Source organism: Ranitomeya imitator, chromosome 5 (genome assembly GCF_032444005.1).
Source record: "Ranitomeya imitator isolate aRanImi1 chromosome 5, aRanImi1.pri, whole genome shotgun sequence".
Lineage (NCBI taxonomy): Eukaryota > Metazoa > Chordata > Amphibia > Anura > Dendrobatidae > Ranitomeya > Ranitomeya imitator.
Window position 1 is genome coordinate 375253165 of NC_091286.1, and position 18778 is coordinate 375271942.

Genomic DNA, 18778 nt, shown 5'->3' on the forward strand with positions numbered 1-18778 from the left:
AACCTCAGAGGCATCAACCTCCACAACAAAAGGACACTCAAGATCGGGCTGAACCAATAAAGGTTCAGAAAAAAAAACAGTGCCTCAAAAAACGGATTGCCTGTGGCTTCCAAATAACCACATCTGCCCCCTTCTTAGTCAAGTCAATGAGTGGTTTGGCAATCTTGGAAATATTTTTAATAAATTCACGATAATAGTTTGCAAACCCAAGAAAATGCTGCAAGGCTTTCAGAGACTTTGGTTACACACTCCTTAGTGAGTTGGACCATTGCGGGGTCCATGCGGAAACATTTGCAAGAGAAAATACAACTCAGTAAATTTACTTTTTAGACAAAAAAAATTTTAGTTTTTCAAGTTTAGCAACTAAAAAATTGTCTGAGTCTTTGGAGTACAGTATGTACATGACAGTTATGTGAATTAATATCAGGTGAATAAAACAAGATATCATCAAAATAGACAACCACATATAGAAAATGTATATTTCTGAATATGACATTAACAATGTTTTGAAAAGCAGCCACTGCATTGCTTAGCCCAAAAGGCATCACAAGATACTCTTGGTGACCCGCTGGTGTGTTAAATGTCATCTTCCACTCATTTCCTTCTCTAATATGGATCAGTTTATACTTAACCCCTGAGATCAAGTTTGATGAACCAATGAGCTCCCAGTAGTTGGTTGTAGAGATCATAGATCAGTGGTAATTGATACCTCCTTAGTGACATACTTCACAGTGCCCTGGGTGAGATATTTATTATCAATAGTTGTTATTTTCATAGAAACCAAGATCCTTTGCCACATTGGCATAAACAAAATTTGCTGCAGAACTTCAATGAATAAAGGTGTGAAGTCACACAGATTCTTCTAGGTAAGATAAACAAACAGGTAACAATACTTTTGCAGAATAATAAAGAAATACCAGTGCAACTAGTTGGGCATCCTTAGGCCCACCCAGACACTGATGTTTTTCTGGTGGCAGTTGTCTTGCGTAAGAAGACCTTTTATGTCCAGATGCTCCACAGTGGTTACAAAAAAAGCGGCTTAATGCTTGATCCCTAGAAGTTGATGGGAGTGAGTCACCATAATCTGCATGGATTCCTCAGTGAAGATAATATCTGCACAAGTCTTTGGAGAAGGTACAGTAAGCATTATGTTTCTTTCTACATTTGCGCAAACACCTATCAAGACGGATAGCCAGGGACATGGCAATATAAAGGGAGTCAGGAGACGGGGACAAAATCAACATGTCCTAAACTTGGTCAGAAAGTCCAGAAAGAAACCAACAATGAAGCGCCTGGTCATTTCACTGTGGCCCATTGCAGAAAGTCTGTAAAATAATCCTCAGCAGGATTATTGACAGAGTGAAGTTAGTTTAATTACAGCAAAAGCTCAGTCAGGCTCGTCATGCGGGAGACTTCTGGGGCATCAGGGGGTAGAGAGAAGGTCCAATCCTGAGGGTCTCCCTGTAGTTGGGATATGATGAGTCCCACACCCTGGGTCTCAAAACCAGACGAAAGTGGGCAGAGCCTGAATTACAAGCAACAGCTTGTTAAATTCAGCTCTGCCATCTACTAGGACATTTTAGAGCACTTCATGCTTTTTTCTGCCAACAAGCTTTTTGGAAATGGAAATTTTATTCTCCAGCAGGACTTGGCACCTGTCCACACTGCCAAAAGTATCAATACATGGTTTAAAAACAACAGTATCTTTGTGCTTGATTGGCCAGCAAACTCTCCTGACCTTAACCCCATAGATAATCTATGGGGTATTGTCAAGAGGAAGATGAGTCCAACAATACAGACGAGCTGAAGGCTGCTATTAAAACAACTTGGGCTTCCATAACACCTCAGCAGTGCCACAGACTAATCGCCTCCATGCCACTCCATATTGATGCAGTAATTGATGCAAAAGGAGCCCCAACAAAGTATTGAGTGCATTTACTGAATATACATTTCAGTAGGCCAATATTTTGGATGTTAAAATCATTTTTTCAAGCTCGTGTAAAGTATTCGAATTTAGTGAGATAATGACTTTTGGATTTTCATTGGCTGTAAGCCATAATCATCAACATTAACAGAAATAAACATTTGAAACAGATCACTCAATTTGCAATGACTCTATATAATATATGAGTTTCACTTTTTGCATTGAAGAACTGAAATAAATTAACTTTTTGATGATATTCTAATTTTGTGAGATGCACCTGTATACATGTGCCTCCCCACACTGCGCCCCTGAATTCAGATATGTACCCCACCATTAATATAATATTAGCCACACACCAATCAAAATAAAAAGTGATAATGGAAGGCTACTAAACTATAATCTCCACTACCCAATAAATATAAATTATTCAGTCTGTGACTCTCCCCAATTAACTGTAACATAGTAACATAGTTATTAAGGTTTAAGGAAGACTTTATGTCCATCTAGTTCAACCCATAGCCTAATCTAACATGCCCTAACATGTTGATCCAGAGGAAGGGAAAAAAAACCTATGTGGCAAAGAGTAAGCTCCACATTAGGGAAAAAAATTCCTTCCCGACTCCACATACGGCAATCAGACTAGTTCCCTGGATCAACGCCCTATCAAGGAATCTAATAAGGCTATGTGCACATGTAAAACATGCAAGCTTTTGCAGTACAAGCAAAGTGAATGAGATTCCTGAAGTCTCATACACACAATGCTTATTTTTTTCTTGTAGATTTGCAGCAGATGGAAATCTGCATAATTTCAATTCTTGCAGCATATTTCACAAAAGGGGGGAAAAACGTAACAAAAGCATTGCAAAAATGAGGAAAAAATAAATGTATTCTAAGCACTGTTCTTCCTGCTAACACATTACAACATGCAGCAGAATTTTTTCCTGCAAATCCTGAACATGTGCACACAGCCTTAGTCCCTTGATAGCATCAAAATGTATTTGGGGGTGGGAAAAGACATTATCAGGTACTGAGCATTCTCCGTCACCTGCCAATTCATGACAAGTCTCTGACAGCATCTTCTCCCACCTTTCAATTAATTATAAAGTGTCCTATGCCCCTTACCCACTCCTCTCTCAACCCCCAATTAATTTTAAGTCCCTGAAAGTGTCATAATGAAATGTGAAATGGGGAAGGATGTGATGAGAGACTTAGCACCCTCCTCCACCATCCAGTTCATCTTAAATCCATATCTAATGTCCTCCTCCCCCTGATCATAAGTCTATTATAAGCCCCCTTACTCCCATCCCAATTCCTCACCTACTAATTGTCCTCTCCCCCACCCCTTCATTTTCATCTCCCCCACCTCATCATTGTCCTCTACATCTCACTCTTTATTGTCCTCTTCCCTGTTGTGAATTCTGTGGCTGAGTTCACTTCTGTGGTCACAAGTGGTATTGCAGTCTCTGGGCTTCCTCCCTCAGGTGTTTTGGTGAGCTCGTTGGCTGCCTTGCTATTTAGCTCCACCTGAGTCTGTCTTCCTTGCTCCTTGTCAATGTTCCAGTGTTGGATCTGAGCTACTGCATCTTTCCTTGGGCCTGCTGCTCTGCTAGATAAGTGCTTCTAGTTTGTTTTCTGTTTTTTCTGTCCAGCTTGTTATTATCTTTTGCTGGAAGCTCTGAGAAGCAAAGGGGTGCACCGCCGTGCTGTTAGTTCGGCACGGTGGGTCTTTTTGCCCCTTTGGGTGGTTTTCGTTTTAGGGTTTTTTGTAGACTGCATAGTTCTCTTTGCTATCCTCGCTCTGTCTAGAATATCGGGCCTCACTTTGCTGAATCTATTTCATTCCTACGTTTGTCTTTTCATCTTGCTAACAGTCATTATATGTGGGGGCTGCCTATTCCTTTGGGGTATTTCTCTGAGGTAAGTCAGGCTTGTATTTCTATCTTCAGGCTAGTCAGCTCCTCAGGCAGTGCCGAGTTGCATAGGTAGTTGATAGGCGCAATCCACTGCTGCTTCCAGTTGTGTGAGGATAGATCAGGTACTGCAGTCTACAGAGATTCCACGTCTCAGAGCTCGTCCTATTGTTTTGGGTTATTGCCAGATCTCTGTATGTGCGCTGATTACTGCACGCTGTGTTGCCTGATTGCCAGCCATAACAGTACAAGGAGCCCTTCAATGATTTCCAATAGAGGGAAAAAAGAAATCCTGACATCATTTTTTTTTCTTAGCTCTGTCTTCAGTCTTTTTTTTCCCCTAGACATTAGAGTGCTTCAGGACACAGCTGTGGACATGGATATTCAGGCTCTGTGCTCCTCAATGGATAATCTCGTTGTAAATGTACAAAAGATTCAAGATACTATTGATCAGAAATCGATGCTAGAACCAAGAATTCCGATTCCTGATTTGTTTTTTGGTGACAGAACTAAGTTCCTGAGCTTCAGAAATAATTGTAAGCTATTTTTGGCCTTGAAACCTCATTCTTCTGGTAATCCTATTCAACAGGTTTTGATTATTATTTCTTTTTTGCGCGGCGACCCACAGGACTGGGCGTTTTCTCTTGCACCAGGAGATTCTGCATTGAGTAATGTTGATGCATTTTTCCAGGCGCTGGGATTGCTTTACGATGAGCCTAATTCAGTGGATCAAGCTGAGAAAAATCTGCTGGCTTTATGCCAGGGTCAGGATGATGTAGAAGTATATTGTCAGAAATTTAGAAAATGGTCAGTACTCACTCTGTGGAATGAATCTGCACTAGCGGCTTTGTTCAGAAAGGGTCTCTCTGAAGCTCTTAAGGATGTAATGGTGGGATTTCCTATGCCTGCTGGTTTGAATGAGTCTATGTCCTTGGCCATTCAGATCGGTCGTCGCTTGCGCGAGCGTAAATCTGTGCACCATCTGGCGGTATTGTCTGAGAGTAAGCCTGAGCCTATGCAGTGCGACAGGACTATGACTAAAGTAGAACGGCACGAACACAGACGTCTGAACAGACTGTGTTTCTATTGTGGTGATTCTACTCATGCTATTTCTAATTGTCCTAAACGCACTAGGCGGTTCGATAGCTCTGCCGTTATTGGTACTGTACAGTCCAAATTCCTTTTGTCCATTACCTTAATGTGCTCTTTGTCATCATATTCTGTCATGGCGTTTGTGGATTCAGGCGCTGCCCTGAATCTGATGGATTTGGATTATGCTAAACGTTGTGGATTTTTCTTGGAGCCTTTGCGGTGTCCTATTCCGTTGAGAGGAATTGATGCTACACCTTTGGCCAAGAATAAGCCTCAGTACTGGGCCCAGCTGACCATGTGCATGGCTCCTGCACATCAGGAAGTTATTCGCTTTCTGGTACTGCATAATTTGCATGATGTGGTCGTGTTGGGGTTGCCATGGCTACAAACCCATAATCCAGTATTGGATTGGAACTCTATGTCGGTAACCAGCTGGGGTTGTCAGGGAGTACATGGTGATGTTCCATTTTTGTCTATTTCGTCATCCATTCCTTCTGACATCCCAGAGTTCTTGTCGGACTTTCAGGATGTATTTGAAGAGTCCAAGTCTGATGCCCTTCCTCCGCATAGGAATTGTGATTGTGCTATCGATTTGATTCCTGGTAGTAAATTCCCTAAGGGTCGTTTATTTAATTTGTCCGTACCTGAACACACCGCTATGCGCAGTTATGTGAAGGAAGATAATTCCTGGGTTTTTGCTTCTGATGTCCATGCCCCAGATCTTGTTCGTGCCTTTCATGTGGCTCATCCTGGTCGGCCTGGGGGTTCTGGTGAGGGTTCGGTGACCCCTCCTCAAGGGGGGGGTACTGTTGTGAATTCTGTGGCTGAGTTCACTTCTGTGGTCACAAGTGGTATTGCAGTCTCTGGGCTTCCTCCCTCAGGTGTTTTGGTGAGCTCGTTGGCTGCCTTGCTATTTAGCTCCACCTGAGTCTGTCTTCCTTGCTCCTTGTCAATGTTCCAGTGTTGGATCTGAGCTACTGCATCTTTCCTTGGGCCTGCTGCTCTGCTAGATAAGTGCTTCTAGTTTGTTTTCTGTTTTTTCTGTCCAGCTTGTTATTATCTTTTGCTGGAAGCTCTGAGAAGCAAAGGGGTGCACCGCCGTGCTGTTAGTTCGGCACGGTGGGTCTTTTTGCCCCTTTGCGTGGTTTTCGTTTTAGGGTTTTTTGTAGACTGCATAGTTCTCTTTGCTATCCTCGCTCTGTCTAGAATATCGGGCCTCACTTTGCTGAATCTATTTCATTCCTACGTTTGTCTTTTCATCTTGCTAACAGTCATTATATGTGGGGGCTGCCTATTCCTTTGGGGTATTTCTCTGAGGTAAGTCAGGCTTGTATTTCTATCTTCAGGCTAGTCAGCTCCTCAGGCAGTGCCGAGTTGCATAGGTAGTTGATAGGCGCAATCCACTGCTGCTTCCAGTTGTGTGAGGATAGATCAGGTACTGCAGTCTACAGAGATTCCACGTCTCAGAGCTCGTCCTATTGTTTTGGGTTATTGCCAGATCTCTGTATGTGCGCTGATTACTGCACGCTGTGTTGCCTGATTGCCAGCCATAACACTTCCCGCCCCATAATTGTCCTCTTCCCCCACCCAATCAGTGTCCACACTCGTACCCCCTAATTGTCCTCTCCTCCACCCCATCATTCTTCACCCATACCACACCTCATCATCTTCTCCACCACCCAATCATTGTTCACCCACACCACACCTGTGTCCTCTACCCCACCACACCTCAGTGTCCTCTTTTTCAGCCCAATCATTGTTCTCTCCATCCTCATCATTGCTCTCCCTTACCCTCTTCATTGTTCTCCCCATCACACCTGTCCTCTCCCCTACCCATCACTGTTCTCCCCACCACACCTCAGTGTCCTCTCAACCAGCCCCATCATTGTTTTCCCCCACCCTCATAATTCCTCTCCCCACCCTCCTCATTGTTGTCTCCCACCACATTTGTACTGTTCCCCACCACACCTTAGTGTCCTCTCCCCACCACACCTCAGTGTCCTCTCCACTAGCCCCATAACCAGCCCTATTATTGTTCTCCCGCACCCTCATCATTGTTCTCCCCGACCCTCATAATTTATTTTCCTACCCTCATCATTGCCTTCCCCACCATACCTTTCGTCTCCCCACCACACCTTAGTGTCCTCTCCACCACCCTCATTATTGTTCTCCCAACTACCTCTCTCTAAAAAGCACACAACCACTCACCTCTCCATCTGTTCCCGAGCAGCATCACCTCCGACAACTTAAGGCCCCTTCACATTAAGCAACGCTGCAGCGATACCGACAACGATCCGGATCGCTGCAGCGTCGCTGTTTGGTCGCTGGAGAGCTGTCACACAGACAGCTCTCCAGCGACCAACGATCCCGAAGTCCCCGGGTAACCAGGGTAAACATCGGGTTACTAAGCGCAGGGCCACGCTTAGTAACCCGATGTCTACCCTGGTTACCAGCGTAAAAGTAAAAAAAAAAAAAACACTACATACTTACCTACCGCTGTCTGTCCCCGGCGCTCTGCTTCTCTGCAGTCCTCCTGTACTGGCTGTGAGCACAGCGGCCGGAAAGCAGAGCGGTGACATCACCGCTCTGCTTTCCGGCTAACCGACGCTCACAGCCAGTACAGGAGGAGTGCAGAGCACAGCGCCGGGGACAGACAGCGGTAGGTAAGTATGTAGTGTTTGGTTTTTTTTACTTTTACGCTGGTAACCAGGGTAAACATCGGGTTACTAAGCGCGGCCCTGCGCTTAGTTACCCGATGTTTACCCTGGTTACCAATGAAGACATCGCTGGATCGGTGTCACACACGCCGATCCAGCGATGTCCACGGGAGATCCAGTGACAAAATAAAGTTCTGGACTTTGTTCAGCGACCAACGATCTCCCAGCAGGGGCCTGATCATTGGTCGCTGTCACACATAACGATTTCCTTAACGATATCGTTGCTACGTCACAAAAAGCAACGATATCGTTAATGATATCGTTATGTGTGAAGGTACCTTTAGTCTCTCACATAGGCGCACGCTGCTGCTTTCTGATGTCTTCCAGCCATGCATGCCGGAATCAGACAGAAAGCGCCAGGCAGGAAGCAGAGGGCAGATCCCTGCAGCTCCGCTCTGCTGTGATGCCATTTACTCCTGTAGGCAGCAGAGCTGCAGGGATCGCTCCCTACCTGCCGTACATTAGAGCAATCTGGCCATGAGCCCAACGGAGCCTCGGACTCCGAGAAACAGGCCAAATTGCCCTAAGTATTAGCTTCCCTGCAAGGGACCCCCTCCACTTCCTGGCCATGGTGCAGCTGCACAGGTAGTATGTCCGCCACGATTTTTAAAGTTGTAAGCCTTACTCTACTTGCTGCAATAAATGAGGAAAATGAAGATTCAGAGTCCAGCAATTCAGAGGATTTCAAGCAGGAGCCATAGCAGAGATGGAAGAAAAGGACGAGGTCCTATGTGCAGGCCAATGAGGCCATTGTGACAGTACGAAACTTTGCTCAGGTGAAGCAGAAGATAGAATTGAAGGAATTGCATAAAAAGGACTTTAGCAAATGATTGTCTATAAGAGAAATTGCTGGAGGGTCACTGTACTGGGACACAAGTTCTCCTACAGAGAGCTGAAGAAGTAGTGGCACAGCCAGGAAATGTGGTCCTGTTCAAACTGACTTTACCAATAGTAGCTAAGAGTCATACTGACGTTCCTCAGCTATTGGGGACTTTATTAGCCAACTGGGAACCAAGACTAGCTGTGTGGTGCCATAGCACTATCACTCAACCCGTGTCATCCTCAAAGGGAAAAATAGAGCTTGCCATAATGATTTCCTGGACTGTTGTGAGAAAAGCAATGTATCTTTGCGTGCACCTGAAAAGTGCCTATTTCTGCATATTGCAAAGGAAGCATTTCTGAATTAAGTGTGCCTACTATCTGATGTACATAGTTTTTTATCAAGTTACTGTTCAATAGAAAAAAGTTTATTGTTGGACTTAGGTCTCCCTTACTAATCCCTACAACATCTGGTCCTGGCTTGCCAAGTACAACAGCACCATGAGGTCTACAGAGGTGTATTGCCTAGGTAACTATAACACATATACCAAGGCAGGACCCCCATTTTCATGTAGTGTGGCGGAGTGTAGAAGACCACTTCCTCACCCATGGCTGCCACTCCCAGCCATGTTACAGGGCTAAAGATCATTAGTCAGTGATTGGATCTATTATGCAAATCTTTGTTATCGTCAGTTCATCACCCTTTGGACTGTTTTCCATGTAGGGATTGTATTGCATGTAGAAACATTATTAGAACCACTACATTTGATTCTGCAGACGGTAAAAAACAATTCAGATTTCCAATCTTCATATGATATAACATTACATTTTTCATCTATGACGCCACCTGCATCTGTACTATGGACATATTACATATTTCGCAGGGGTGGTTATTGATTATTTAAACATATTGAGGATAATCTGATTTATGTTTAACTCTCTCCCTGTTGATTATGTTTGCCAGTGAACTACCTTTTACTGCCCATTTCTTCACTTTTTGTTCTGTGTATCCCTTCCTATTTATAGCCTTTTGTGAGAACCTTGATTATTTACTGTTGTTATACATACATATTTTGAAATTTTTTTTTGTATTACTGTGATTTAATACTTTTCTAGTAATATTAATATTTTATTACTTGAATATTGTGACTTCAAACTTTTTAGGTTACTTTAGAACATCACAAAAGTATATTGCTCTTTTTTTCTATACAGGCAAAAGGTTCTAGGGTTGTCCTTTGTAAAACATTTTGCCTAATATAGTTGATATGCCTCAGTACTGTGATTGAATGCCTTCAAAGGATGCTTTGGTGAACTCTTTGTAAAGCCACATCCACACGTTCAGTATTTGGTCAGTATTTTGCATGAGTATTTGTGAGCCAAAATCAGTGACAAATACAGAAGTGGTGACGTGGTTTTATTATACTTTTGTTCTGATTGTTCCACTCCTGGTTTAGGATTACAAATACTGGTGTAAAGTATTGACCAAATACTGAATGTGTGAACGTGGCCTTAGATAAATCTTGCATGCTACATGCGAAACAATTTTAATTGATTATTTATAAATTTATATGAATGGTGTTAAAATATATCAAAATGAATATATTGTAGCTTTAATTCTAAAATTATAGACCACTCTAAGCATACAAAAATATATAGAATAGATTTATATACTGTTAGGCAAAGTGCTAATAATTTATGATACTATGGAAGTTAGTGAATGCAATGCCAAGTGAAAGCTTTGTGATTTTCTAGGGACAGTGACATAGTGACATCTAGAGCTTTATAATTGATTGCTTTTTCTATTTTTGCTATATTCTCACTATTTCAGAATTTCTTTTGAGAATCGTTTGTGAAAAGTAGAGATGCCAAGAAACTCAAGTAGGAATTTACAAGGTTTTTTTTATTTAAAATCAATCAAAGGTATTCTCATATTCACTGCCAACTCTCCTCAAAAGGGATATTGTATTTGGTTGAAAGAGTAGTTCATAAACGCTAATTATAATGAAATCCTTAAATTTCCATATGCTCTTGTGACAAAGTCTGCTCTCTGACAATATTAGGGTGCAGAAAATGCAGCATGGAAAATTTCAGATTGGCCCCTATGTGAAACCAAAGATTGTACTGGCTGCACGGAGAGCATTGTACTGGCTAATGCTCTTATGGTTTCTTGCCACATTAAATGTTTGATTTGGATTTTTTTTTGGACATTTTGTTTCATTTTATTAAATTAGAAGAATAAAAGAGCAAATGTATCAAAATATTACCACTGTATAATGTTTTTGCTGGATTGATAGTGTGAAGTTTTAATATGAACCTTGCGTATTCCCAACATTTAAAACTCCTGGTTTTGAAGTTATTATTAATAGAATGAGGAACTAAAAAAAAAAATTAGCAAAAATAATTATTCTCCCCTCCTGGACCTTTGGCACTCCTGCTTGTTCAGCACTGCATCCCTGTCGGCCCACTGAGCTCACCATCTAGCTAGGAGTGTCATGTGAGCACTTTCTGCACTGCTCACAAAGTTCCCCTCCTAGATGTTGATTCCAGTAGGCCACTAGGAAAATGCAGCCTTGTCTATGGAGGAATGGAGTTGATCTGTGTTGCTCTGTGAAGTATCATATTTTTAATATAACGGTATTAGTCAATCCAGAGTTGATTCTGATTTACAACTTTATAACTTGTTTTATAGCCTAGTATTGCATACACAATGCCAATTGATGCTGACTATTTGCATAGAGCCTGCTAGGGCACTTTTGGAATTCATCTGATGTCAGAAGACCATATAATTCTGCATTCTAGAGTATTATAGCTAAGTTTTTGGGGATGTGCCTTGCGACATGCTTTCTGACTGTTTCTAATCACTACAGTAGAATTATTAAAGGGAACCTGGCAACTTCCCTAGGCCCCTACCATGTATTTATTATCTATCTTTATACCCTTCTAAACAAGCAATATGCTAACTGGTTAGTGACTAGTAATAGAGGCATTGTTTTTCCCAGACTAGTCTTTCCACTAATCATGTTAAAATTCCCCTGTGGGCATGGGTAACGTGATTTGCGCAAGCTCTTTGCAAATTTCTGCCTCCTTGACAATAGCCAGTGAGATGGTTTTATATATTCTGACTTTATTGGTGCACTGCACATGCTAAACGAGGTAGCTCAAATTTAACACATAGCCAACTGCGAGATTTGCAGACCAAATAATGACAGCTAGGACAGTACTGTGTCACCGCTGAATCCCTGAGCATGCGCAGTGTGCTGATAAAGCAGGGATGCATGCTCCTGGCTTGCTACACATTGCGAAGGAAAATCAATGCAAATCAACCACCACAGGGGCATGACAACATGATTTGAGTGCTGACTAATCTTGGAAAATCAATACCCCCATGATTAGCTACCCACTAATTAGCATATCTAACACCACAGTTAAAAAATAATATTTTTCCATATGAAGTAAATAATAAGACTACAAAAAAGGGCTTATTCGGAAAGGTAGCAAGATAGCAATTAATATGTCAAAGTAGTATGGGAGGTCTTTGGGAAACTGCCTGATTCCCTTTAATACAGGGTGGAGCGCGGTAATTTGCTGATTTGGGAATGAAATAAAAAAATTATGATCATTAGAAAAATTTATTTTATATTTTAATTATACTGAACAGTAATGGAATTTTTAAATTACATGGTTTTAAATAGTGTATCTGGCAAATGTCGACCTTCGCTATCCACATACTGCTGCATACGTTTTCTGAAGTTTTCATGAACTCTAACAAGCATGTCCACTGGTATTCTGCCAATTTCAGCTTCAATATTGTTCCTTAGGTCTTCCAAGGTGTTGGGACGGTTGATATACACCTTAGACTTCAGGTAACCCAAAAGGAAAAAATCGCATGGGGCTCAATCTGGTGAGCGTGCTGGCCAGTTCACATCTCCCCTCAAAGAGATAAGCCATCCAGGAAACATTTGCCTCAAACAATTCATGGTAACCCTCGCTGTGTGTGCAGTGGCACCATCCTGTTGGAACCATGTATCCTCTAGTTCCATTGCCTCAAGAGCTGGCTGAAAATAATCCTGTATCATAGACAAGTACCGTTCGGAGTTCACAGTTATGGCACGACCATTATCCTGAAAAAAGTAAGGACCAATGATGCCTACTCGTGATATGGCGCACCACACAGTGACGCGGTCCGAATGCAGAGGTCTCTCGTGAACTTCTCTGGGGTTTGTTTCACTCCAGTAACGCATATTTTGTTTGTTTACACACCCACTGAGGTGAAAATGTGCCTCATCAGAAAAAAACACAATTGCGTCACGGGGTATCGTTGCTAACATGTCTTCACAAGAGGTCCGCCGTGTCAAATAGTCCCATGCTGACAAATGTTGGACCACGCACATTTTATACGGGTGAAAATTCAGTTCATCATGAAGAATCCGGTGGAGAGAACATCTTGAAATGCCAAGAGCAAATGATTGCTTCCGAGCAGAGCGTTTCGGAGATTGCAGTACTGCTGCTCTAACTCTCTCGATGTTTTGTGGTGTTGTAATCCTTCTCTCAGGTCCCCTTCGTACACATGACACATTCCCTGCTGTTCTGAATGCATTCACCCAATTTACAATTGATTGCCGTCCAGGAACACGTTCGCGTGGAGGAACAGCGAATTGTAAATGAAAAGCACGCTGCACTGCAATGATCGAGTGGGCATTTGAAAAATACGCTTCAACACAAAATGACCTCTCCTCACGTGTCCACTGCATGATGGCAACTGAAAGGCAGAGGAATACAAATCTCCCATCAGCCACTGTAAGCCACACCCACTCTCCCCTCTCTTCGACCGACAGTGCCGCCACAGCATGCAGTGCAAAAAAGCAAATTACCGCGCTTCACCCTGTATAATGTATCTTGTGAGCATAATATAAAGAATTAATCTGATGTCAGAATACAAACAATTCAGCATTGGAAACAGGAACACATGGGCTACTTGCACAGTGAACAAGTCTGTATGATCATGTTCACACACCACCAAGAAACCTGAAGACACAAAAGAGAATAGTAAAACCAAAAACACTCAGTTTGAAAAAATGTTGCAGTAATCCGCAAGTGCTAGTAAAAGATGTAAAAAACAGGGTATTTGGTTGATACGTTTTTTGCAAAAAATGTATACTAAGCTGCTCTACCAATCTTCACGGTATACCCTTATCAGAGCAGTCCTAACTAATGTATGCAATCCCTATCTGATGTATTTAAAAACCTGATCATCTGTATATAACCTGTGTGAACAGGGTTCAGAGAGGAAAAATCCATGTGTGCATACAGGGTAGAACAGCTTTTGTGCAGATAGCCCAAGAGGAGTGGTGGAACTCCCCAGTCTTGTAGACACAAGAGAACAATTATGGAAACAGGAACACATGGGCTACTTGCACAGTGAACAAGTCTGTATGATCATGTTCACACACCACCAAGAAACCTGAAGACACAAAAGAGAATAGTAAAACCAAAAACACTCAGTTTGAAAAAATGTTGCAGTAATCCGCAAGTGCTAGTAAAAGATGTAAAAAACAGGGTATTTGGTTGATACGTTTTTTGCAAAAAATGTATACTAAGCTGCTCTACCAATCTTCACGGTATACCCTTATCAGAGCAGTCCTAACTAATGTATGCAATCCCTATCTGATGTATTTAAAAACCTGATCATCTGTATATAACCTGTGTGAACAGGGTTCAGAGAGGAAAAATCCATGTGTGCATACAGGGTAGAACAGCTTTTGTGCAGATAGCCCAAGAGGAGTGGTGGAACTCCCCAGTCTTGTAGACACAAGAGAACAATTATGGAAACAGGAACACATGGGCTACTTGCACAGTGAACAAGTCTGTATGATCATGTTCACACACCACCAAGAAACCTGAAGACACAAAAGAGAATAGTAAAACCAAAAACACTCAGTTTGAAAAAATGTTGCAGTAATCCGCAAGTGCTAGTAAAAGATGTAAAAAACAGGGTATTTGGTTGATACGTTTTTTGCAAAAAATGTATACTAAGCTGCTCTACCAATCTTCACGGTATACCCTTATCAGAGCAGTCCTAACTAATGTATGCAATCCCTATCTGATGTATTTAAAAGCCTGATCATCTGTATATAACCTGTGTGAACAGGGTTCAGAGAGGAAAAATCCATGTGTGCATACAGGGTAGAACAGCTTTTGTGCAGATAGCCCAAGAGGAGTGGTGGAACTCCCCAGTCTTGTAGACACAAGAGAACAATTATGGAAACAGGAACACATGGGCTACTTGCACAGTGAACAAGTCTGTATGATCATGTTCACACACCACCAAGAAACCTGAAGACACAAAAGAGAATAGTAAAACCAAAAACACTCAGTTTGAAAAAATGTTGCAGTAATCCGCAAGTGCTAGTAAAAGATGTAAAAAACAGGGTATTTGGTTGATACGTTTTTTGCAAAAAATGTATACTAAGCTGCTCTACCAATCTTCACGGTATACCCTTATCAGAGCAGTCCTAACTAATGTATGCAATCCCTATCTGATGTATTTAAAAACCTGATCATCTGTATATAACCTATGTGAACAGGGTTCAGAGAGGAAAAATCCATGTGTGCATACAGGGTAGAACAGCTTTTGTGCAGATAGCCCAAGAGGAGTGGTGGAACTCCCCAGTCATGTAGACACAAGAGAACAATTATGGAAACAGGAACACATGGGCTACTTGCACAGTGAACAAGTCTGTATGATCATGTTCACACACCACCAAGAAACCTGAAGACACAAAAGAGAATAGTAAAACCAAAAACACTCAGTTTGAAAAAATGTTGCAGTAATCCGCAAGTGCTAGTAAAAGATGTAAAAAACAGGGTATTTGGTTGATACGTTTTTTGCAAAAAATGTATACTAAGCTGCTCTACCAATCTTCACGGTATACCCTTATCAGAGCAGTCCTAACTAATGTATGCAATCCCTATCTGATGTATTTAAAAACCTGATCATCTGTATATAACCTGTGTGAACAGGGTTCAGAGAGGAAAAATCCATGTGTGCATACAGGGTAGAACAGCATTTGTGCAGATAGCCCAAGATGAGTGGTGGAACTCCCCAGTCTTGTAGACACAAGAGAACAATTATGGAAACAGGAACACATGGGCTACTTGCACAGTGAACAAGTCTGTATGATCATGTTCACACACCACCAAGAAACCTGAAGACACAAAAGAGAATAGTAAAACCAAAAACACTCAGTTTGAAAAAATGTTGCAGTAATCCGCAAGTGCTAGTAAAAGATGTAAAAAACAGGTAAAAAGTACTTGTCATGTGTGCACACATGGATTTTTCCTCTCTGAACCCTGTTCACACAGGTTATATACAGATGATCAGGTTTTTAAATACATCAGATAGGGATTGCATACATTAGTTAGGACTGCTCTGATAAGGGTATACCGTGAAGATTGGTAGAGCAGCTTAGTATACATTTTTTGCAAAAAACGTATCAACCAAATACCCTGTTTTTTACATCTTTTACTAGCACTTGCGGATTACTGCAACATTTTTTCAATCTGAGTGTTTTTGGTTTTACTATTCTCTTTTGTGTCTTCAGGTTTCTTGGTGGTGTGTGAACATGATCATACAGACTTTTTCACTGTGCAAGTAGCCCATGTGTTCCTGTTTCCATAATTGTTCTCTTGTGTCTACAAGACTGGGGAGTTCCACCACTCCTCTTGGGCTATCTGCACAAAAGCTGTTCTACCCTGTATGCACACATGGATTTTTCCTCTCTGAACCCTGTTCACACAGGTTATATACAGATGATCAGGTTTTTAAATACATCAGATAGGGATTGCATACATTAGTTAGGACTGCTCTGATAAGGGTATACCGTGAAGATTGGTAGAGCAGCTTAGTATACATTTTTTGCAAAAAACGTATCAACCAAATACCCTGTTTTTTACATCTTTTACTAGCACTTGCGGATTACTGCAACATTTTTTCAAACTGAGTGTTTTTGGTTTTACTATTCTCTTTTGTGTCTTCAGGTTTCTTGGTGGTGTGTGAACATGATCATACAGACTTGTTCACTGTGCAAGTAGCCCATGTGTTCCTGTTTCCATAATTGTTCTCTTGCGTCTACAAGACTGGGGAGTTCCACCACTCCTCTTGGGCTATCTGCACAAAAGCTGTTCTACCCTGTATGCACACATGGATTTTTCCTCTCTGAACCCTGTTCACACAGGTTATATACAGATGATCAGGTTTTTAAATACATCAGATAGGGATTGCATACATTAGTTAGGACTGCTCTGATAAGGGTATACCGTGAAGATTGGTAGAGCAGCTTAGTATACATTTTTTGCAAAAAACGTATCAACCAAATACCCTGTTTTTTACATCTTTTACTAGCACTTGCGGATTACTGCAACATTTTTTCAAACTGAGTGTTTTTGGTTTTACTATTCTCTTTTGTGTCTTCAGGTTTCTTGGTGGTGTGTGAACATGATCATACAGACTTGTTCACTGTGCAAGTAGCCCATGTGTTCCTGTTTCCATAATTGTTCTCTTGTGTCTACAAGACTGGGGAGTTCCACCACTCCTCTTGGGCTATCTGCACAAAAGCTGTTCTACCCTGTATGCACACATGGATTTTTCCTCTCTGAACCCTGTTCACACAGGTTATATACAGATGATCAGGTTTTTAAATACATCAGATAGGGATTGCATACATTAGTTAGGACTGCTCTGATAAGGGTATACCGTGAAGATTGGTAGAGCAGCTTAGTATACATTTTTTGCAAAAAACGTATCAACCAAATACCCTGTTTTTTACATCTTTTACTAGCACTTGCGGATTACTGCAACATTTTTTCAAACTGAGTGTTTTTGGTTTTACTATTCTCTTTTGTGTCTTCAGGTTTCTTGGTGGTGTGTGAACATGATCATACAGACTTGTTCACTGTGCAAGTAGCCCATGTGTTCCTGTTTCCATAATTGTTCTCTTGTGTCTACAAGACTGGGGAGTTTCACCACTCCTCTTGGGCTATCTGCACAAAAGCTGTTCTACCCTGTATGCACACATGGATTTTTCCTCTCTGAACCCTGTTCACACAGGTTATATACAGATGATCAGGTTTTTAAATACATCAGATAGGGATTGCATACATTAGTTAGGACTGCTCTGATAAGGGTATACCGTGATGATTGGTAGAGCAGCTTAGTATACATTTTTTGCAAAAAACGTATCAACCAAATACCCTGTTTTTTACATCTTTTACTAGCACTTGCGGATTACTGCAACATTTTTTCAAACTGAGTGTTTTTGGTTTTACTATTCTCTTTTGTGTCTTCAGGTTTCTTGGTGGTGTGTGAACATGATCATACAGACTTGTTCACTGTGCAAGTAGCCCATGTGTTCCTGTTTCCATAATTGTTCTCTTGTGTCTACAAGACTGGGGAGTTCCACCACTCCTCTTGGGCTATCTGCACAAAAGCTGTTCTACCCTGTATGCACACATGGATTTTTCCTCTCTGAACCCTGTTCACACAGGTTATATACAGATGATCAGGCTTTTAAATACATCAGATAGGGATTGCATACATTAGTTAGGACTGCTCTGATAAGGGTATACCGTGAAGATTGGTAGAGCAGCTTAGTATACATTTTTTGCAAAAAACGTATCAACCAAATACCCTGTTTTTTACATCTTTTACTAGCACTTGCGGATTACTGCAACATTTTTTCAAACTGAGTGTTTTTGGTTTTACTATTCTCTTTTGTGTCTTCAGGTTTCTTGGTGGTGTGTGAACATGATCATACAGACTTGTTCACTGTGCAAGTAGCCCATGTGTTCCTGTTTCCATAATTGTTCTCTTGTGTCTACAAGACTGGGGAGTTCCACCACTCCTCTTGGGCTATCTGCACAAAAGCTGTTCTACCCTGTATGCACACATGGATTTTTCCTCTCTGAACCCTGTTCACACAGGTTATATACAGATGATCAGGTTTTTAAATACATCAGATAGGGATTGCATACATTAGTTAGGACTGCTCTGATAAGGGTATACCGTGAAGATTGGTAGAGCAGCTTAGTATACATTTTTTGCAAAAAACGTATCAACCAAATACCCTGTTTTTTACATCTTTTACTAGCACTTGCGGATTACTGCAACATTTTTTCAAACTGAGTGTTTTTGGTTTTACTATTCTCTTTTGTGTCTTCAGGTTTCTTGGTGGTGTGTGAACATGATCATACAGACTTGTTCACTGTGCAAGTAGCCCATGTGTTCCTGTTTCCATAATTGTTCTCTTGTGTCTACAAGA